Genomic DNA, 24833 nt, shown 5'->3' on the forward strand with positions numbered 1-24833 from the left:
ATATTTAACAAATCAATTTTGCTTGATTTATTATTGAATTCATTCGTATTGAATCGAATAACAAGATGAAATGACATAACGATTAATCATTTGATCGATTATTGACTACAGTTATTGAATTTATTCCGATCCCGCATATTAATAATCGTATCACATACGATCAAATCGAATACAGAGAGAGAGAAAGAGAGAGAGAGAGAGAAAGGTGTGATTGAATTATAATAAGTTCATGTTCATATTTATCGCGAGATGTTATGGCAAATATCACTAATCGCTAATGAAATTAATAAAGCAAAATGACTTCTATCTTATGATTATACATTATTTTTATAAAGATTCAATTTAATATTATTTCCAATGTTTAGAAATATTAAGATATTGAAATTTAATAAAAATATATTATCATTATAGCAACATAAGCAAATCCAAATAATCAGAATATAAGTAATGATTTTAAAGTCTTTCGAAATTTAAATATCAAAGTTTAAAAAGAAAATTCTAATTTTTTGTATTTCAAATCAATCATTTTTCGATCGACATGTTGTGATTAGAATTATGAAATATAATGTAATCTGCGCAAAATTAGAAAGAATTGAAATCATTGTATAATTTTAAATTTATTTAAGAAATATGAAAATTTTCTAATTTTTTATTTTAGGAAATCAGATTCTTATAATTATTTGTTATAAATGTTTGATATATTCAAGCTGATGTTCATATATCAATTTCTATTTGGTGTTGAAAATGAAAAATATCTTAAGATTATACAGAAGAAATTTCATGTTAAACATTTTAAAAACTAATTTAAAGAAGCATATTGAAATCTAAATCGCGATTTTGCTATCACTGCTATGCGAATCACGTAATTTCGAAAACAATACTTGACTTCGATTGGTTAGAGGGGTTTCTTCGAAAATTTTGACTGATCAGTCATGTAAGTAAAGAATATTAATGTAAGAAACACGGTTCTTAGTATCCAGATAGGGTTGGTTAATCGCTCGTAAATACGCAACCAATGTTTTTCGCTCCTTCGTGTATTCGTAACCCATAAAGTTTGCTTGACTAGAATTTCAACCAGCCACGTCATTTTGAGCTCACATCGTGATCTTATCAACCTATGAATATCGAGGGCTCTAAGAGCTTTACATAGTCCCACGTGTTTGTACTTTTAGAATATTGAATATATTGAAAAATTACCGAAGCGATTCCTTTCTTTATTTATTAAAGAAATTGCGATAAAAATAATGAATAAAAGTTGCAAAAATGCATTATTGTTTGAAAATATGAATAAAATAATTTGTTACTTTAAATGCTGTGATATTTTGTATTCTTGTAACTAATATCGAACAGATATTCAAAACATCATATACACATGTATTCTCTATAAGTTTTTACGTTAGTTATTAATTTTTAAAGTTTACGTGTTATATTTTGAGGAAATAATTCAATTGGATTTTGTACATCATAATAACATATATTTAAAATATACAATAAAAAATATTTCATTTAAAAATATAAACGTGATCTTCACAAGGCTTTTATTATCTACAATTTTATCTCAAGTTCAAACAATTATCATCGACGACATTTCCTCTATATACAATTTTCATCTAAAATATTTTTTTTATTTCTAATATTTATTGGAATAATCACATGTAAATATTTAAAATCTAGGATATACTAAATGATGTGAACTATAGAAACTAATTAGTACATACTATATATAACAAAAAAGTTAAATAAATTACAAGAGACTTCTATGTTTTCTAAATAATTATTATTAAATATTTCTGTAATTAATATTCTTAACAATTTTTGTGACGTAAAAAATGAAATATTTATTGACAACTTTTTAATTTTTTTATGATAAAATGGAATATACAAAAAGTAAATTAAATAATCAAATAATTTGATAGAAAATAGTCGACAACTATGCTAAAAGATATCGAGAAATTAATAAATAAATAAAGAATTGATCAATTTTTTTCCTATTTCTGTAAAACCAATTAAATGCATTATTTAATTAAAATTAAAAATAAATTTGAAAACTATTTAACTATATTCCCAATAAATCTTAAAAATTTTTGTAAATATCATTTATAACGATATTGAAATTATTTTTAAAATAAATATAATTTCGATAAATATTATGCGAAGTATTATTTACAACTTCAAGATCAATTTGTTATTCAACGGAACACGATAAATGCGATATCGATATTTTTCAATGCATATCTAACAAATAAACGAATCTTTAGTCAAAACGAACGCTATACCCGTGATTCGATCTTAGCTCCGATCTTGGGCCATAGAAAGTTCTTCCTGATACGTTCACTGTCTAGAAGGATGAGAAGTAGGTGTTGGTAGACGACAGTGAGCCGTGAACGTGGGCCGTGATCCAGGGTCTCCACCAGTACTAGTCTTACTGGGAAACGCTGTTATCCTGCCCTCGAGGCCCAAGGTGTACCGCAAGGACACGAAAGTGGCAGTTTTTGTCGTCGTCGTTCTATCGTTCAGCCTGGCGCACGAGCTAAAAGCTTCTTTTCTCGCGTCGAGTTAGCGGAGACTCCGAACTCGCTATATTATTGCATCGATAAATACGCCTACATCTTTGTCTTGGAAGAACTGTGCAAGCGCCATTTTAGCCTTCGATCGAAATTAAGAAAGAACGATTCAGGAGGAGAAAAAAATTTTCGAAGATCTTAGTATACGTTCGATACACAGTATGAATGATGTTTCAAAATAAATTTCATAAACATATATTTACATTTGGACATTTTTAATGAGAAATTCTCGTCATTCTTGAATTTTGAAAAGATGTATGTATCTTCACTTTCGAGATGCTTGAAATATTTGATTATTCTTATGTGTAAGAAAATATATATTAATATATTGTAATTTGTTTGAAAATGTTAAATTGAAAACAATAAATATTCTTTGTTTATGTTAAAAATTATACGTAACAATTACAGAAATTATCCAATGCTTAAATGAAATATTTTTTGATTATTTCGTAATTAATAAATGGAATAAATTTATCAAAAATCGGATTTGGATTCGAATTACAACTAAAATCGAAATCTAGTTCAACTTCGACCAAACTATAATTCAATTCCATTCAATTCAAATTCAATTCTAACTTAAATTTTAACCCAATTCAAATTGAATTTCTAAGCTTCGTCTAAACTTTATTCTAATAAAACTCCAATTTTAAATCTAATTCTAATTCTACTCTAGCTCTTTTATTATTTTATTTTTAGATAGAAGAAATCTTCATAGATATTTCACACTTCGTATAGAAATTGTCAGATTCTTGTAAATTAAAATCTTTACAATGATCTTCATTGGAAAATATCATTCAAGACGAATGTTTTAAAAATTTAATTCCAATTAAAAACAATTATCAAAAAGATACTTCTCAAAGTGATATTTCAAAATTATTAACAATATTCTTATTACTACACTTTTAAATAATCTCTCTTTAATTTATTGTCCTATCACCTATGCAAACTGATTTACAAATAAGCATTATATCTCATTCCTATAAAGAGAATAAACAATATAGACAAACAGTATAGACAAAATAATATAATCTCCTTCGTTTCAACTAACTTTATATTTGCCTATCCCTTGTATTCAGGCCGCGATCAGATGTCTGGTATATCACACTGCCTATATATGCACGCATGCGATATAGAAGTGGCGCAGAAGTGATGCATGGATGCGAGTCAGTGTCTCCAGTATTCTTAAAGAGTGCTATTTATACTCCTGACTGCACAAGCTAAAAGAACGGCTAAAGGAGCGGGTTCCTCAATAAGGCAGCAGGTAGGCTGTACAGTGATTCAGAGGCAATTTTTCCAGTTGCTCCAGACAGTGGCTCGATTCTCTGTCTGCATGTGCAGTGCTCGCTTCCATCCGCCACCGTCGATTTCTGTCTCTTCCTTCTTCTTCTTTTCCATTTCTTTGTCATTCTCTTCTTCTGTGCTCTTGATCTTTCCCTTGTATTGCCTCTTTTTTTTCGCGTATCCTTCATGCCACTAATTTCGAATCATAGATCTTGTTGTCACTTTGATCTCTCGTGATTGCCTGGTAACTTGGCTGGCAGTTTAACCTTTAAAGGAGAACCAGGGCAAGACTCTCACATGGCTATATGAATACAGGATGTTGATGTATATGTGTAATCTTTAAAATTTAAAATTGATTTTAGAGGCCAAAATAAACATAATGAATAATGTAAGTTAAATTGCTTGTAACTTAATAAATAAGTTGACATTATGTCACTTTTTGTATTTGTTTTGCTCTAGAATCGATATATATATATGTTTTATTTGGATATAAGTCGAGATTAAGAATTTATTAATGCGTAGATTATTCAAGAATGAATTCTATTTAAAGATTATTATGGAATTATTAATGGATAATTGGAGATTTAATATAATGATTGAAGATTGGTAAATTAGAATTGGAATTTTCTTAAAAAATACTTTTTATTTTGAAAAATATCAAATTTATAATTCCTTGTATGAAATGATGTTTTCGTATAAGATATGTTTATTCTTTCATGAGTAATAAAAATAAGTTATTAATGTTGCCTTTTCATATAATAGAATAAAAAATAAATTTAAAAATATATATGAAATTGTAAATGAAATTTTTTTCAGTTTTTTCAGATATTTATATTTGATTTTGAATAATGAATAATAAATCAATATTATTTTCTCAATCTTTTTGACATTTGCTTTATTTTGTATTATATAATAAAAAAAATTATACAATATTTTGTAATTTTAAAAATAATTTTTATTTCTTAAATATATTTTATATTAGTATTACAAATTTTGTATCATTATTTAAAATAATTAAATATTTATGAAATAAATAATCTAAAAAATATATTTTTGAAAAAAATTTATAATTTTCAAGTAAATTTGTTATTTTACTAAAAATATTAATTTATCTTTTCTTTACAGTGACAAATAAATAATATGATTGTGCAAAGTAAAAATAAAAAATATACAAATTTACAAATTTTTTATTTTCTTTTTTCGAGAATTTTTTAAGAATTTTCTTTTCTCAAAAAATCCAATATAATGATTACATATATTGATCATTTAATTGTTTAATCCTGTTATCCTCTATATGATTCGAAATAAAATTTCTTTTGTATATATATATATATAGTATAAATGAGGAAGTGCTTGAATTATATTTACACAACTATCTTATTATATTTTATTAAACATCAAATTCGGATTAAAATCATTTATTTTTCAATTTCAATTTTAAATTTGAATTAAATTTTAATTTCAATTTTAATTTAGGATTAAAAAAAAAGCAAAAATGACAATTAAAAAAAAACAATTTTTAAACTCCTTTAATAAAATATTTAAATGACAGATGTAAATGTTGTATTGAATTTTTCAAAAAATAACTTTAAAGAAAAATAAAAAATTTGCGAATCTTACGAGATCTGAAAATAATAAAATAACTATTGTAAAAATGTAAAAAATGAAAAAAACTTTCTTTTTATGAAAAGTATATATTATATATTTCAAAATTCTCAAAGTTCTCTTGAAAAATTATATCACAAAGGTGTGAAAATTTTCTTCAGTTCTAATAACATAATTGAAATGCTTTTATTGAAGCTATTTTTGATTTCATTTTGAATACTAGATAAAAAAAATTCAAAAATTAAATTTTAGTCATTTTCAGCTATATTTATATATGTAATAATGTAATTGCAATAATAACGTAAAAAAAAAAACTTATAACAAGTTTTAAAGAGTCATTCTTAAGGAGAGATTTCAATCTTCAAATTTGTTGTGAATTTAGTCAGGAAAAAAATTTTTCAATGTTTTCAAACCAGTGAATTTTTTAAATTTTTGAGAAAAAAATATCATATTTTTCTAGTTGATATATAATGTAAAAACAACTTTGAAAAAGATGATCTCAAAACTATGAAAATAAAAGTTTCACGCTTTAAAATGAATTCAGATTGATTGTTACATGATTTTTTTTTTACAAAGTTATAACAATTTAAAATATGAACAATTTTTTATGGAATATTGGTTTACATATACTATTTATTATATTTGCTAAGTTAAGTGTATTAATCAATTATGTGTATTGTATTTATCAATTATTTGATAGTTTGATCACTAATATGTATGATAAATTTTTCGAAAAACATACACATAACGTGCAAAATATCTAAATTAAAAAATACATTTTTAGAATTATTTAATGATAAAATACATCTTTGATAAAATAAATCTTGTTTTTTTTCTTTATCTTTAAATATTATTTTATTTCAGCTTCAATAAAAGTATACATTTACATAAATATTCACAGTTTAATTATTATAATAATTATTTACAAAAAAGTACATACAATCTCACCGATTTAGTGATCTTTAAATATGTTATAGATAATATGATGTAAATATATGAATATTTTTCGAGATATTCGCAAAAATATATTTGATATTAAATATTATACATATATAATATTTATACATTACAGTGTTAATATATTTGCATTACTTATCTATTATAGAATTACATTGCAGAATAGATTACTAATTACTATATTACTATTAAACATATATAATGGATAAATAGTTATTTTCTTCATGAATTTTGATGATCTTAAAATATAATATATTAATTGTACCGAAAGAAATGTTACAAGACATTTGGAGAAAATAATCATATTAATATATCCATACAAAATTTTAGCATTAAATATTTCGGATAAAAAAAATCGAATCAAGATTAAAATCATAGAAATATAATCATAATATACAATATCAAATATATTTTTGCGAAGCTAAGATTGAATAATGATTACACATATAGAAAAAAGTTATTCAATGTTGCAACAACATATTTTCAAATTATATTATACAATAATATAATAAAAGTAAGATATATCCTTTTGTGAATGAATTATTAACAAAATAATATTTATCAAAAAGAAAGGAAAAAAAAAACGAAATTATTCAAATCATTTGAATTATAGTTGGTTCGTACAACAGCCAAAAAAGTCAATCTCAGATTCTATTAACGTGTCTACCGTGTTCTAATCGGATAACGAGTTAGACAACATTCTCTAAAATCAGGCGTAGTTTATACTAAAAGATTTTGCATTCTCACAAATAAAACGGGGCTGAATATAAGTGTTATCAACCACGAGGATTTCGCTCGGTACCGTTATCTCATTAGGCGAATTACCGAAGAGACTCAAATGTTTATCAGTGACCCGATCGAGCTAATGATAGTTCCATATTGACGGCTGCTTGGCAAACCGAGAACACTTGGAGCCGATGTGGGCGTTGGGGCACCTCAATTAACATTGGAATGGCATTGCCGTCGATTTCACGTGGGCGTTCGGTATCCGAGACACGTATCCTTTCCTTACGTTTCACTGTCGCCGCTGGTGCAAGTGGCTGCCTGATTTGTCCTCGTGGTTTCGTTCCGAGTTCCTATGCTTCTATTCAATCCCGGCGTGGTTTGTTTCGCGCGCTTGACATTTTGCAATTCTTGTCACACAAACACACGAGATGATTAGATAAGAATTATTAAAATAGATGTTTTAACCAAATAATTAATCTAATCAGATACTTATTCCATTTGTTTATTTCAAATAATATATTTAAAACATAAGTTATTATTTTAAGATTTATTATTTTGATACTTTGTTATTTAATTTCACTAAAAGAATATAATTTTTTCAAATAAAATAGAAAGAAATAAAATTCGGTATATTTTCATAAATGTTTGAATCCATATATTTATTTTGTATCTTATATAAACTTTGTATAACAAAATTTAATGAGACGTAATTTTTGTTCGCTAGTCATAATCTTTCGTGTAATGTCTTTTTTTTGTGTCGAAGTATTAAAAATTGTACCTGCTTGTATAAATTTATAATAAATTCTTTTCTCTGTTATTAATATTTGCATAATATAGAATGATTTAGAATTTATTGGATTTGATAAATTTTGCTTATATTTATGCTTTTCGAATTTGTGTTCAGTTCAGAATTCGTCCAGTTTATAATTGCAAATGAATATATTAAGTTTATTATTATTATTATTAATTAATTAATTGATAATTACTAATTAATTAATTAATTAATTAATTAATTAATTAATTAATTAATTAATTAATAATAATAATTAAGCACTTGCTAAATAACAATAATAACAATAATTAAAATAAATAATTTTAAAATAATTTTTTTTGGCAAACAAGATTTAAAAATTTATTTACAGATATATTTTAATTAATAAATAATTGCTCAAGAAAAAGAGAATTAATAAAAATAATTTTTATTTATTTTTATTATTTTTTTTTATTTCCGTTCTTATAATAAATATATATTAAATATCTATTGAATCATTCTATAAATCTATTCTATAATCAACTTATACAATTATTTTAATAGCATTTATATTATTAAAATAATAAATACATAATTAAGACTAATATACATTTTTTATTTTCTATCAACTCAAAGGAAAAATAAAAAAAATTTCATTCATGTAAATGCAACATTCAATCTTCGTTTACATTTCGTCTTATCTGTCACGTATCTCTTGTCTGCATAATGCGAATAAAGTAAAAATATTTAATAAGTAGATACACTATTCTCCGTTGTCAACTTCAAACAAGTGTTGATACCGGTTACGAGACGAATAATTGTAGGTTTTCAAGTCGATGAAGAAAGAAGCTGTTCGTATTTGTACTTCTTCATTAACAACGTTTGAAAAATAATCGTTCAATTGCATTTCACATAATTTAACCTTAAATTTCTTTCGTCTTTCGTTAAATCACAATATGATCTAGATTAGAGACTGTTTTTTCAAATGTTTTATAAAATATTTATGTTCTTTTATATTTCCTTTATAAATGATTTTATCATTTTAACAATTAACTATTTTTTATTTATACCAAAGATATCTGTATTGATATTATTTGATGTCATAATATTATATTAATATATTTATTTCGATATTTTATTAAAAAAATATGAAATTTAAATTAATGTCCTCAATAATAACAAGTTTATTAATAAAATAAATAAAATTTTTCATAGTAATTATACATATGACAAAACTTAGAAAGTTTATTGAAATAATTTTTTGAATATTATCAAAATTAATTATAATACAATATGATATAAATATTGAAAATTATTTTATAATATTAGTATATCATCATATAAATATTCAAATTTCCTTCTATTCATTTCAATTAATAAATTCAACGAGATGAATAAAGTATATCTGAATTAACATTTTATCAAAACTTAGGTTGTATCGTGGCGATTAACCAGATCGATAGCTAAAGAGTGGGAAAAATGGCGAACGCACGTTGGGGCAAAAATCGATCGGCTCGGGGAAAGAATATCCAATGGTTCGCGGGATCGTTTGCGGACCGCTTAAACCGACAGATGGGATTATCTGATCTTGAATCTAGTCGGGATAGCTTGGCCGCGTATAATTGCCATCGTCGAGCGAACGAGCATAGCCTGGTCGAACGCGCCAGCTAGAAAATCCTTCTTTTTCTACCCACGGTTCCTTCCTTCGTTCCTTTCCTCGTTCATCTTGTGACCCATCGTTCTCCATCGTTCTCCATCGTGGCTATAGCCGTTCTTTCATTCGTTTCCCGAGTTTGGTTCGATTCTCTGTGTGGCAGTGGTTGCCTGCTTCTGGCGTCGTTGCTGTCGGCTCGCTGAATCGTTCCTCGCCGGAGTCAAGGCTGTGAACTGGGAATGTGCGTGCAACTATGCTACCTAGACCTTTTATTCCTTCTGCTATCCGCTGCCTTCCCTTACCGTGGCTTATATGCGTCGGCAACAGCCATCTAATAGTATGAATCTACGCCTTCTTCTTCCCTATCCTACTACCATTATCCTATCTCCTTTCTTCGTTTCCTTTCCCTTTGTCTTTCCTCTTTTCCTCTTTTCATCCTTTTGTTTCCTATTCCATTCGTTGTTTCATCTTTGTCCAATTTCCTTCCCCTTCTTTCTTATCTTTGCCTTCTGATTCTCAGACCTGTTGCTCGTCTTCCTCCTAGTGCTCGTCCCCTCCCCTCCCCACTCCTCCCCTTCTCGCCGCTCTCATCCCTCTTGATAACGATCTTCCACTGACCATGCCGCACGCGGACTTCTACAAACCCCCTGGCACCTGTCCACCCAAGTAGATAATAATGCTGCTGCGAATCCCGCGCCGCAACCTGATTGCCTGACTGTTACCTTACCCATCCTGACTATTCGTTCTTCTCTTTCTGCATCGCAGCGATTTCTCCACCGTACGGTACGCCGGTCGCATAGCTGTCTCCTATCGTCGCCGTCTTCATCATTCGTTTTCCTACTCTATCTTCTTCTCCTCTATTCCCTTCTTTTTCCTCTTCGCTTCTTCTTTCTTTCCTTTTCGTTTTTCTCTCTTCTATTTTTTTCTGCTCTTGCCTTCTTTATTTTTTTTTCTGTTTTTCCTCTTCTTTCTTCTTCTTCTTTTTTGTATTAGTGTTTACTCTTTGCCAATCGGAAGAGAATAGAAGACTTGCGTACAAAGAAGACACGGAAGATTTTTCTCTTGAGTTAGCTTTATTGATCATAAAAGAAAATTCTTCTCTTTTTTCTCTGAAAGATTTTTTCTTCTTGCGCATTAATGCACTTACTATTTTAAATTTAATACAATTTAAATTCGACGAAACAATTTAATTCAAATTAGATTAAATGATTTTAACACATATATATATATATATATATATGTATATAGATATTATTAATTTATATTATTTTTATAATAATTTATCTTTCATCTTTGTCTAATTGTCTTTCATTTAATATTATGCAATGCAGTAATTAGTTACAAAATAACAAATATATTATTTTTCTATAAAATAAATTTTTCATCAAAATCAATCAATATATTATTTATTGAAGAATATATATTATATATTATAATATAATATAGTATATATATTAATAATATTTTTTTTTATATAATATTTTTTTTTTATTATATATTTTTCCATTATTGATAAAAAGAAATATTTTTTATACTCTTTAAAAAATTTGATTCTAAAAAAAATAAATTGAAAATGAATTTAATCATTTAATTGTAAAAAATCTTATATTTAATATTCTATATCTATTTCATATTAATTATTTAATATTTTTATTATGTAAAACAAAATGCAAGTCAAATCTATTATTTTGTATATCTATTATTTTGTATTAATATATATATTTATATTATTTTTAAAATCAGCCAAATCCAAAATCAAATAGATCGCAATTCAACAATGTCATTAAATAGAAAACTTATCTAATAATGATTTGTTTTGTTTACTAATAATTCAATATTAAATCTTAAGAATTGATATCACATGTTTTCTGAAGTTAAAAGATTGGATAATAAGATAATAACGATTATTCTCTAGAATGATCTTGTGAATAATGAAACATAATAATATATTCAAGATATTCCTTTGAAAGATCTGGAAGCCAAAATAATTATAAAAGTTAGTATATAAAAATTTCAGTAAAGACTTATTTATATCAGTTATAAATAATTTAAATTTTATAAAGAAGTATTATTTCCGTTATTCTTTGTCTCACTTTATCGTTCTAGTAGAAATTTAAACTGCTTATAACTTAATAAATAAGTCTCTACTAAAATTTTTATATTAACTTTTATATTTTATTATTATTCCATCAATTAATTAATTTCCTTTTTAGAGCTTTTTTAAAGAAAAAACCTTGGAGTTTGATACTATATTATTTTATTTTAAATATAAAAAAATTTAATGATAAAATATTGTTCGGGAGATCGATTGTTTCACGAAACACTTTATCCGCAATTCATTTCTTCTTCCGCTTCTGTTTCAGGTAAGCGTGTCCAAGCAGAGTGCGTGTCACTTGCGCGCTTTATAACTGCTTGCCATTGACGCGTATGGCGTGAGTGGTTGAATTCATCAAGACCACCTGAATATGCTCAACGATTCAGGGAAAAACTACTTCGCGACTATATATACTAAAACTATGACAAGTAGGACGTCAAGAAAGATTCGTTGAGGTCGGTTACGCAACATTTACTTTTATGATTCAAATGGAAATTCAGAAATGTTCTTGAAGAATACAACGATTTTTTTTCCTTTCTTTTTCTTTCTTTTTCTTCTTTTTTTTTTCCTTTTTTTTTCTTTTCATTTTTCATATACAGTTACAAGTGTTTAGACTAATACATTTTATTTGACTTATTCAAATTAAAATCTTTAGATTTGTCGATTTTTTAAAAAATGACAGGTGTTTCCTAAATATTGCTTGTTGTGATAATTAATTTTATTATAGAATGTTAATTACTTCTTCTGAAATGGTGCAATAATAATTTGTTGGAATAATATTTAAAAAGTATTAAATTTTTTGAAGAAAATATCTATTATCATATTAATTATTGAATCTTATCCAAAAATCATCTCTAATTTAAAAAATATATAGATAGAATTATATATTTATATTTTTTTATTCCGTAGATAAAAAATTGAATAGTTTAAAATATTTTGATTTTTAATTTTGATAAAATTTAAACATTTTTTCTAAACGTAGCGATCATTAAATATCAAAAGTCAATAATAAAAATTGCAAAATTTAATATCAATTAGAATAATTTTTCATTGCGAATTTTATTCTATCTTAATCTCTAACTTAATCCAAGTGAAATATTATTAAATAAAACAATTTAAAAAAAAATCTAAAATACATTTATTATTTCGAATTTTATGATTCTGTTATCACATTAAAAATTTTCTAGCACTTCATAAAAATTATTTTTATTCATTTTTCTTATTCATTGTTTTATAAAATTTGTTACTATACTTTATCTTTTTTTAATTGTACACACAGTTATTAACATTGATTCATCGATATTAAATAAAATTCTTCTGAAAAATTATGAAATATTACATGAACGGTATGTTGTTTATTGATTAATAATTTATTAATTAGTTAATTAAAATAACAGAAACCTTTGAGCTTTAAATAGTTTTATAATAGTCGCTCTATTGCTATTTAGAACGTTTATAATCAATGCTTCTCTGTAATATTAAATTTTAATCATATTTTCTTAATACGCAACCAGAAGTACTTCTGTATATACTGGCATAATCGATTCGATTAGGAAATTCTGAAATCGAATGCCACGAATTTATCATATTATATATCTGCAAGGAGATTCATTATGTAACCTTCGCTATCGCAGTCGAATGAAACAGGATGCTTGAATTATTAAAATCATGTTTTATTCTATTCATCTGATATTGGAGAGATAAAAATATTTTAACAAGCGCATTTACTTGATTTATTTGATTAATCTGTTTTACTTGGAAATATTAACAATAAGAATACAAATATTATTTATTTTTATAATAAAAGTTGAAATATTAATAATATTCCTTTATTCATTTCGTATAAATTTTTTAATAAAAATTAATTATCTGCTTTTAACATATTTCACTCTAGTTTTTAACAGTTAAAGGATAAATAAACAGAGAGTAACTTGTAATTGCAATGATTGAATATTTTCTTATAGTGATTAAATATTTTCTAGAAATTCTTTTATGACAAAATAGGTATTTAGTTTAAATGTTGCTTAAATTGTTTTAATTAACACTTGAAAGGTATTTGATAAAAATATTGATCTTATTTCGGTTTGATCTTATTCTTATATATGTTCTTTTTTTGAACTACTAAATTTTAGAAAAATCCGTAGAGGATTCTAATGACATTGAATCTTAGATTGTAGTTATGTAAATTTTTAAGAAATAAAAAAAAAAGTTAATAGTTAGAATTAATCAATTCATGTATTTTTCATCATATCCCATATAAATTCATCATAATATAATGAAAATTCAACTTAAAAAGCAACAAAAATATTATAAATTCTATCCTTATCGCTTATTTGCTATGCATGGTTATAGCTCTAATTATTATTCGTTTAATAGTCATACAATTATAAAGTAAATATAAATATTGTGGCAAGTAATTATGATCATTTCATTATATTTCAAATTCAATTTTTTTATAAAGCAATACAATTAAAACTTTTTAGCCCAATGACATATCTTTTAAATTCCTTATAATATTACCAACTCAAGTTCTAACAAAAAAGTATGCATATACTTCTTTTCGCATGATTAGACAATTAATCGTTGTCACATAAGAAAAACCACATAAGATTTGACAGTCGGATGTGAAGGAATACGATTAAAGAACGTTAATGACCCGAAAATAGAAAAATAAGAAACGTAAAACATGGAATTGGTCTCCTTGGAAACTATATAATCCACGTGCGTTCAGGACACCCTTAATGGTATATCGCGATGATCGCGCGTCGCGATCTTTTACGTTCCGCGGAACGGTGAAGTAGTCGCCTCTTTGTAAGAGGGAGGACTAAGTGAGCAAAGATAAAAAGTATCAAGGTCTTCATGTAATTCTACGAACGTCAAGAACCATTGGCCATGGGTGTATGACCGTTAACGAGCTCCGTTTTGCCGGCTAAAAATCTCCTTCGTTTCATTTTTTTTTTTTTTCTTTTCTTTTCTTTTCTTTTCTTTCCTCTCGATTATGATTTCATTCTTTGTTGTGATTGATGTCTATACATTTTTTTACGATTTCATACACTTGTTATACTTTTTTTTTTTAGGGATTTGATGATATCATCGAGCTCAATGCCAGAGCATTGTTTCCATACGTTATTATATTAAGTTTCAGTATGATATTTTAAATTTTAAACAGATTATAGCATAAAATATTTTGGTTATTTTAAAGTATCATCGATTTAGTGTTCGATCATTAATTCAGAATAACTTTATTAGTTGTATGTTAAGATCTCTATCAATACTTTTTTTTCATTTTTTTAAAAATATTTTTAATACCCAATATTAATATTTATCGCAATAGTCATCAATAGAAACTAAGATCTTATATCATTTACTAAAACTCTGATTATAAAATATGCCAATTCAATTCAATTCTTATTTCTTTTCTCTTGGAAAATATATACATGAATAGATAAAAATTGTTTAGATATTAGAATATTTTATAAAATTATAAAACTTTCGAATAGATAAGATGAGGCTAAAATTTTTACTTCGGAAGCTATTCATCTAATCTTTTAAGAAAAATTTAACAAAAGAAGAAAATATTATGGTAGAAAAGTTTTATTGAAGAAATTATATTAAAATTTCTTTTAAAATGAATAATGTTATTAAAAATTATGGTATCATATGAATTTTGGAGAAATTATTCACAAGCGTAGATATAAAATTCTTCATAAAAAAAAATTTTTAAATTTATTCTCTTATTTTTCATTCATTATCAATTGAAATTACGAATATCGATAACAACTCGAAATAATGAATTTTTCTAATTGAAAAGTAACCAGATCCAATTAGTATAGACAATAATCAAAATATCCATTCATTAATTGCACTACTTAAATTTATTGGTTACTGTTCTTTTCTATTTCATAGCGAAGTTCCAAGAATTTAATCATCGTTGTTATTGATTATTTATTAATTATTATTATGTTGTTCAAATTAAAGATTCACGTTCTTCTGGGCAAATTCTCTCTCTTTCTCTCTCTTTCTTTTTCTTTTTCCTTAAATCTTATTCGAAACGACTTCCTATTCAATTTGAATCACATCAGTCTGTCGTTCACGATCGACGAACATTTCAAATCAGCCAGTTAAACGGCTCCCCTATTCGTCTTTACATGGAGGACGTTGTGTAATGTAGCAATAAGACCCGGAAGGTACATACCATAAGAAAAGAACATGTCGACAGGTCCAATGTAAGCACTTTCACTGTTCGTTGATTCCTTTTGCGGCAATTTCCACTGGCTTCCTTTCTGTTTTTTCCTTTGTATTCTTTTGAATTAATTTGATTGATAAATCATAGATTCTTGGATGTTTAAATTTAATTGTAATAAAAGTGATATAAAAATAATTCTTATTGTTGCAAAAATTTTTTTTAAAGAGATACGTATATTATAATATATACAATTTTGTTTTATGCATAATATATGCTTTGTATATATTGTACATACATTGTAGTATATATTATAAATTATTTTAAATAAAAAATCTTTATGATCGAAAAATGGAATTTTTTATTTTTTATTTTTTAAAATAAATTATTTTTAAAATACATTTTATGTTATTCATAATTAATATTAAATAGGATACAAGTTTTTATTATAGGACAATATAATAAAATAAAAATAATTATATTTTATAATTATAAAATGAATAATAATTATTATAAAATATAATAATTATATAATATTATAATTATATATATTAATATATAATTATATAATAAAATATATTTCGATTTTATATTTCGAATTTATATATTTCGAACAATTCTTATAAATGATATAATTATAATATCCATTTAATATATGTTTCATCTTTCTCCAATTTATATTACATCGTTATTAATATTATTAAAAACTTTAAATTTATAAAATCGAAATTTATACAATATAAAAATATAAAAATATATATAAAACAATGAGAATTTAAATGTATATCTTGTTATATAATCATAGTATATTGACTGGGCAGTGAAAAACAATAAATAAAATATGCGGATTTGGCTGAATGAATATATTTAATTATACTGCGTATTTTTCGCTTGATGTTGTTGATTTCGGTTTTGGCATTCTTTAATCCAATGTCCTGGTTTGTGACAATAATAACACATACCTGGTCTGGGTATCTTGCCTTTCTTGAAATTTTTTTTACATTGATGCTTATTTGCAGCAAAAGCAATGTTTTCTTTCTTTTTTTCAATTCCTGCCTTTGTTTCCTCAATGGTGAGCCTTGAAATAGGATTTGTGAGTTCTTTCATTGGGTTGAGTCAATTTCCACGCTCTAATGAAATATTTGAATGATGCAGGTAATGTCATAAGTATTTTAGTGATAATCATTTGATTTGGAATTTTCTCACCCAGAGTTTGCAGTCGATGTGCAAGGTTCTCGAGTTTTATGATGTGAGTAGTTATATCATCTTTTGGTTCCTTCTGGTAACTGTACCATTGTTGCAACAGCATGTGCACACTAGTATTAGATTTTTGTTCATAAACAGATTCCAGCTTTTTCCACATATCCTTAGCCGATTCACAGTTGATGATATGCAGAAGTGGTTTTTCATCCACCGATGTGGCGATTATAATTGGCGATATTGAGCTACTATACTATACTATCGAGTTTCATCCAAGCAGCACGTACTCGATTCACTGTATCATCTGCTGGTTCAGGAAGAACTGATTCACCTGTAACTCTTTCCCATGCACCACAGGATTTCAAAGTAACGCGCACTTGAAATTTCCATGAAACCCAATTTTCTAATCCTTTCAGCTTAATGATACGAACAGTTTCGTTTTCCATCATGATTAAGGTTATATTTCACGTTTGCTCGTGGCCAGATATTTAACCCATGTTGTTTTTCAATTTAACTATATTTTACTTAATTATTTATTGTTTCTGGGTCCATAACCTGTTGGCTGATTATGCAGTTGGTGAACAATAAATAAAAAATATACGGATTTAGCTGAATGGATATATTTTGGTTATATGAACGTGAATGTGCGTATCTGTTTACAAAACATTTGAAGAGTGCGTATCGAAGATAAACAAATAGATATCAACTATGAAATAGTGATGCTGGCAACATTCAATAATAAAATTATAAATAAAATTTCAGTGAACTTTATATTCTATAACATAGTAGATTCTCAAAAAGCAAAACGGATTGTATCTTGTAATCGTTTGCCAAAATGAATTAAACATCATTCTAGAAAAAAAATAATATTCTTATATTTAATCGTAGGACGCTATTGTATTTGTGACGAGGCATTATGTAATAGAGTTGCAATTGAAAAAATGGACGAAAGAAAAACAGGAATAATCGAGTCAACAAGAAATCGTGAAAAAAAATCCGACATAGAAAGAGCTTTAAGATACTCGATTAACCTTCCAATATCTACATGCATACATAATTTTGTACGATGCAATTGATTTTCCAAGGACAAGTGGCATAATAAATGTTTGGTAGAGGAGACAACGTTCCATCGAGAAGACACGACTGGATACAAATTTAAAATTGTGTTCGCAGAATTATGTTCGAAGTGATGTAGATGTAATTCTGTGATTGTGTTCGCGATTATGGAATGCGATAGTATCGTGTTTTGAATAATAGATGGCATCGCAATTGAAATCTCATAGAAAGAGAGAAAATTGTTTAATTTCGATTAATAGCGATTATAGATAATTCTTATATAAAATTCTTTAAGCAATTGTCAATAGACGAAGTCAATAACTGATTTCATTTATGATATTCTATTGATATTGAGACCAGTATTATATCATTGTTTACTTGACAACATGACAACGATCTATAAAGTAAAGAAAATTGTATTACAAACTATATAAACAACGTTCAATGTATTAATTATATTTATATAGGCAGAATTCAATATATTATATCGGAAATCTCTTAAATCTCTATTAATCTCGAAATATTTAGAATTTAGATTTAAGATTTATTTCCTCTTTCGTATCCTTTTAAATTTCACATCAATTGGATGTTTTCTAAAATCACATGTTTTTTTTCACATACGTATAATAATTTGTATTATTGTGATAAATTTAATTGAATTATTAAATAAAATAGATATTTTAATGAAATTTAATAGAATTTTATCGAATATAGATAGTAAAACCTAAAAATAACAATTACTTACAGTAGAGATTCTCGTATCCAGATAAAAGTGGTGGGATAATTTTCGGATAATAGAACAATTACTTTCTTTTACATTGAACTTCATTTATTCAAGTAGAAATGAACAAAATTGACATTTCTTTCAACATCTAAGTATCCCATATCTTTTTAGCCGCTAAGTTGCATAAATTTTTTATTGTAAGTAGTTGCGTAGAATTATATTCATATAATTTTCAATATTGCGTTTCTGTTTTTTAATATCTGTGATTGTAGATTTCCCATGTATTGTTGCAATTTCGTTACACTTTCACTACTTTCAAGATCTTTAATTATTTTGTATTTCTCTTCAATAGTTAAAATTACACGTTTTTGTTTACTTACCATTGTAATACCGTTCTCTGTTTTAGATTGAATTGATATGATTTAATCGATCGAAGTATTTATTACATCTAAATACGTTGTATTTATGTTGTAATCTAAGTATGTTGTATGTAAACATTGCTAACATTGTAAACATCACTATGAAACGTTATGCGGATAACAGAACATAGAGAATAGAATAATAGAACGTCGATATAGTAAGGTATTTAGATAATAGGAATACAGATGTCTCTACTGTACTTCCCTATTATTTTAATTATCTACAAATTGAATAATAAACAATATCTCCGATCATAATCTCCAATCTTGATTTCGATTAAAACAAGAATAACAGAATTAAATGATACTACTTTATTTATTAATATTATTTGTTGAATAATATCTAATATATCTCCATAGTAGATCATCGATACATATAAAAGCTATGTATATATAGATTCCATTCATAAATAGATTTATGATACACTTTCACTACGTTCTTCGAGCAATCTCGTGCAAGTCTCTCATCATCGTTGGTTACAGGACGATCAATGAACGTTTTGCGGTGAGGCTACAAGTGGCCAATCAAATTAAGTGTTGCCCTGACAACAGACTTAGAACATGCATCTACATTAGAATTACATTTACCGATACTGATCTACATCGGATTTGAATAATGCCGAGCTTTCTTCCGACATGAGCAATAACCAGTCTGTTCGAATGTTATATAGTTTAACTGAGAAAAAGTCAGACTATTTAACATTCATGAGCATGTTTAGATAGCAACAATGAGACATGTGGGTGTCCGTTTTGTAACTCATAATGCATAAACGATTTATGTAATTAAGATAGTATTCGTTACATAATTTTTTTATAATAATTTTCAAATATTTTTTGCTAATGAATGTATATCAAATAGAAGATGCACAATAATTTTCACAAAGTTTATTGCCATTTTTAATTTTTATCGATTATCTTCACATTTAGATAGTACATCATACATACTCAACCACTTCGTATTCTCTATATTTGTATTTTATATTTTAATATTTTTATTATTGCTCTCGCTAATGTTTTTCTTTGACGTGTCCTTATGTTTTCATTAAATGTTTTTGTATAGAAAGTAATGATTCTCGGAGATTATCGTGCAAATAAAAACATACTATCAAAAAAAGCATCTGTAAGTAACATTGTTAAATATATTTCTCATTATAATTATTTGATAAATCCATAAAGATAAAGTAATTCAGAATAAAATGACAAATATTAGTAATATGATATAGTTTTTTTACAAATGGATTAGTTTTATAGATATTATTATAAAAATAAAAATGAAATAGAAAGAATTTATGGGAGTTTGCTAAGATTATATGAGTGAAAGTTTTTGCAATTATGTAGTTGTAAAAGAATTAACAAAAAATTTTCTGTTTATTTATAAATTAGTTTATAAATATTTATAAATTAGTTTTGATATTGCGTGATAATTTTATATTGTAATGTACAGATTGTATAGATATAAAAATTTAATAAATAATTGAAAAAATTTGATAATTTATTTGAATATTATTAATAATAATATATATTCAATATTGATATAGTTTAATGTTTGAGATTAAACAAATTTGTTTGGCAAAAAATATTAAATTTTAAAAAAGATAAAAAAGAATATAGTAAAGATTCAAAAATTCAGAAATAATTAATTAAATTCAAAGCTATTTAAAACAAACTAATAAAACAAATAAATATTCATTTTCAAATTTTCAAAAAATCTACAATTTTCACAATAGTCTTGAGGAGAAAATAAAATCAAAAACATAAATAAAAATAAAGGATATCATGGTTTTTTCAAGTTTTCCAAACATAAAGATTTCAGAAATTACTTAAACGGTTAAAAAATAGAAATGAAATAAAAAAGCCAAAAAAGAATAAAAATATAAAAAAGAAAGAGAAAAATCAAAGTCAGAAAGAAAGAAAAAAAAGGAGAAGCAGAAAAAAAGATCAAGGAAGGAAATATAAGGAATCTAACGAAAGGAAACGTGAAAGAGGATAGCTACAGAGAAACCTGCTGAGTGAGATATTACCGCCGTCATAAACTCTAATCACTATATAGAACCCTTTATAACGCCTTCCTTGCTTCATTGTAGCACTGTATTAGGCTTTTCTTGTCTCGTACGTAATGTAGATAACACCTAGCGATAAAACTTGTATTTTCAAATGATATTATAGTGTATATTCACCACTATCGAAATTTATTATGAGAACGATTAGAATATAAAAAGAAAGAAAAAAATCGTAGCATAAGTGAAATATCGGATTAAACTTTAGGCATATTTCTATATGATTAGAAAGATCGTTCCATTTTTTCCCAACTAGAAAGAAATTGTGAATATCATATATTAGAGTCATAATCAAATATCGATGAGTATTTGAAAAAAAAATCTTTTGAATAACTTAGGACTCAAAACTGTTTACGATAATTTCTCATTATTAACATTATATTAATTGAAAGATTAAATTAATATTAATTATGAAAGAATAGAATAGAATTTTGTATTCAATTGTTGAGTTGAATAATATATAATTTTTAATAATTATATTATTATTTTATAAATTAAATAGATTTATAAAAAGATGAAAAATAGATTTTCAAAAGTCTAAGCGAAAAATCATAGATATCATTAAAAAGTTTAAAGTTTGTAATTGCGAAATATCCAATATGAATAATGAAAATTTATTTCAAGAAAAATTTAAAAATTATCTAAATGTATTGTATTATAATTGAAAATTTTGCAATAAGAGGGAAATAAATCTATTTTTGATATTTTGATTCATTGGATATAATATTCTTAAAAAAATTCTATATATTATAAATTAAATATCAATAAAAACAAGTGATTTATTACAGTTTTTGAATACTTTCTTATTATATATAAGAAAAATGCAGATTTGGATTTATCGTTTTTTTGCATATAATAGAAAACAATAATAAATCAGTATATTGCATTCTTTGTTATTTATTGTTAAAAATTTTTTGATATTTTACTGCCAATTAAAGTTACGAATTTAAAAAATTCACCAAAAAATGAAATAAAGACTTATTGATTCAATAATTATTTATCATGTAAAAAAAGTACATGGATGTACAACAAGTCGAAAAATAACTATTCTTATAAAATTATTTAAATAATGATTGAAAATAGAATCGAACCAAGAATACAAAGAAGACAGGAAAATAAATTGGTATAAAGGATTTCAGCAAAATTTTGTTGTCTCATTTAAATGGGAAGATAAGAACAGCAAATTTGTTAAAACATTTCGCGAAATATTTTTTAAAGAGAATTAGAATTACAATTAATCAGATCCGATTTGTATTATTTTATACCATAGTTGCTTCATACTATTTTCTGGTTTGTTGTATAATACATTATTTCGTTACCTGTGAATTATAGACAAAATAATGATCAATTTATTAAGAGATATTATTAAGAGAAATATATTAATAATATATTTAATTTCTCTTTCTTCTATTCTATATTTTTCGCAAATAAAATGATACTGTATGATATATCTATATGTTTAGATCTTTTAATGACTCTGAATTCTTTACTAAAATAATTGCAACTTGATTATCACAATAAATCAGCATTTGCAAATTTTGAAAACAATTTAACTCCACAAGAATTCGTTCTAATATACTTCTTTCGTTGCTGAACACAAAGCTATAAATTTTGCCTCAGTTGCTGAGCAACCGTTGATTGCTTACATGACAACCACACTTAAGAGTACCGTTCAAATAACATCCATCCAATGGTGTTTTTTCTGGTATCTATATCGCCTACCCAATCAAAGTCACAATATGCAATTAAAATTGAGTCTTCTGACGCTTGACCATAAACTAAACTATAATTTATCGTCCCTTTTAAATATTTAAATACTTGTTTTACTCCATTCCAGTATATTTTTTTTGGTTTTTCTGCAAATTGACTTGACAATGAATGCCAGATCAGGTCTTCACCAGGTCACTATTAAAAATATTAATGAATCTGATAGCTTGTTTATAAAGAAATAATTTAATGTTCTTTTCGCTCGTATCAGTAATCTCAATAAACTTAACATTAAAATCAGCAGACATTGCAACTGGAAAACAATTTGTATGATTAAATTTAATACGATCGAAGAAAACGTTTTTTTGTAATCAATGCTATTCTTCTGTGCATAACCTTTTACGACAAGTCTGACTTTGTATTTACAAATTGTTTTATTATTTTCTTTTGAAAATAGCGGTTTGAAATAATATTTATATTGCTTGATCTTGGATCTCCATGTTTTATTTTCTTCAAGAATTCAAGTTCTTTGTTGATTGCTTTTATGTATTTATTCTTCTGCTTCTTGAACTATTTGTAGCTCACAAGCAGCAAGGAATGTTTCAGTTATTTCAGAATGGGTTTCTATTGACATTGAATATGTTCTACAAAGCAGATAAGGATCGATGAAAATCCTCAGTTGTTCAGGATTTTTTATTTTCTTCAATAGCGATATCGATTCATCCTTATCGATTTTACTATCCGCCTCCACATTTGTTTTATTTGTTTTCAATTATTTTATTTGTTTTTATTATCAATAAACTCAATCTCTATAGATTCACTCTATAGATCTAGGTTTTGAAAATAACATCTTTACGAATGTAACATTTCTTCGCAACAGGATCGAATAATCGACTTTATTTCCCTGTAAACCTTTCCTGTAACTTATCATCAAATATTTTTCTGAATTTATCCCACTTGCTTTTTTGATCTTTCGGTATATGAGCATAACAATCACTTTCGAAAATTCGTAAGAAATCCTCTAAAATTCTAAAAATTTTTGCTCTATCATTTATCATACGGAATTGATCTTTCTAAGGTTTCTATAGCTGTCAGATTTTTAACATAAAATTATATAAAATTAGCCTCAGTCTATAAATATAGTGATAATTTTTTTGCATAAAATATAGAATTCGCTGATTCAACAATTGTTTTATTTTGTTTTTCGATAAATCCATTTTGTTCTGTTGTCTCAAGTTTAATGTTTTTTGAAAGTAAATAATTTTTGACATTGTTTTATTACAAAATTCTTTATCACAATCACTTCTCAGTCTTTTTACATTATGTTCATCCGCTTATATATCAGCATGTTTTTAATAACTTTTGTTTTCTTTTCATGAAATAAACATAATAATACTTTGAATCGTTTGAATCGTCTTTCAATAATACGATCCTCCAATAGATGGTTGGCATATCTTACCACATAGATCGATATGAAACACTTCTCCTGCATTTTTAACAGCATTTCTTCATTTATTAAATGTATCAATTCCTCAACTCTCATAGTACAGCGTGATATGAAAACATTATCATATTTTGTTATTAAACTTGATAAAATTTTTGCAATAATAACAGGATCTTTTTGTTTTATATTCATATCTTTAAGTCTTTGTACCAACTTTGAAATTATTTTCAAAATGTGGTTTACGATGAATTATTTCGGCTTCATTTTTGCATTTATAAATTAATCCAAAAATATTTATTTGATCATTTTTCTTAGCGTATATTGTAATCTTGCAACCTTGCTCACATTTGTGCAACAGTAGAACAATTCTATGTGTCCTAATTGATCTAATTCAAAACCTCTCATCAAAA

The 24833-nt window shown here is 25.6% G+C and overlaps 1 protein-coding gene and 1 long non-coding RNA gene across 4 annotated transcripts in view; one reads left to right on the forward strand and one right to left on the reverse strand.

The window, feature by feature from the left end:
• Positions 1-24833, forward strand: part of blo (bloated) — a 305906-nt gene that overhangs the window by 120822 nt on the left and 160251 nt on the right. The window lies entirely within an intron of this gene.
• Positions 16402-19359, reverse strand: LOC147658539 (uncharacterized). 3 transcript variants are annotated; one of them, XR_015294668.1, is made up of 3 exons: positions 19177-19359; positions 18818-19105; positions 16402-18469 (listed from the first exon to the last, which is right to left on the reverse strand). It is a non-coding gene; the product is annotated as an uncharacterized LOC147658539 (long non-coding RNA). The 3 variants fall into 3 exon arrangements; XR_015294669.1 differs by having other exon boundaries at positions 16775-16946; positions 17023-18469; positions 18818-19344; XR_015294666.1 differs by having other exon boundaries at positions 18818-19344.

The sequence above is a fragment of the Apis florea genome, unplaced genomic scaffold (genome assembly GCF_048593485.1).
Source record: "Apis florea isolate Af1SG1 unplaced genomic scaffold, ASM4859348v1 contig_2190_pilon, whole genome shotgun sequence".
Taxonomy (NCBI): Eukaryota; Metazoa; Arthropoda; class Insecta; order Hymenoptera; family Apidae; genus Apis; species Apis florea.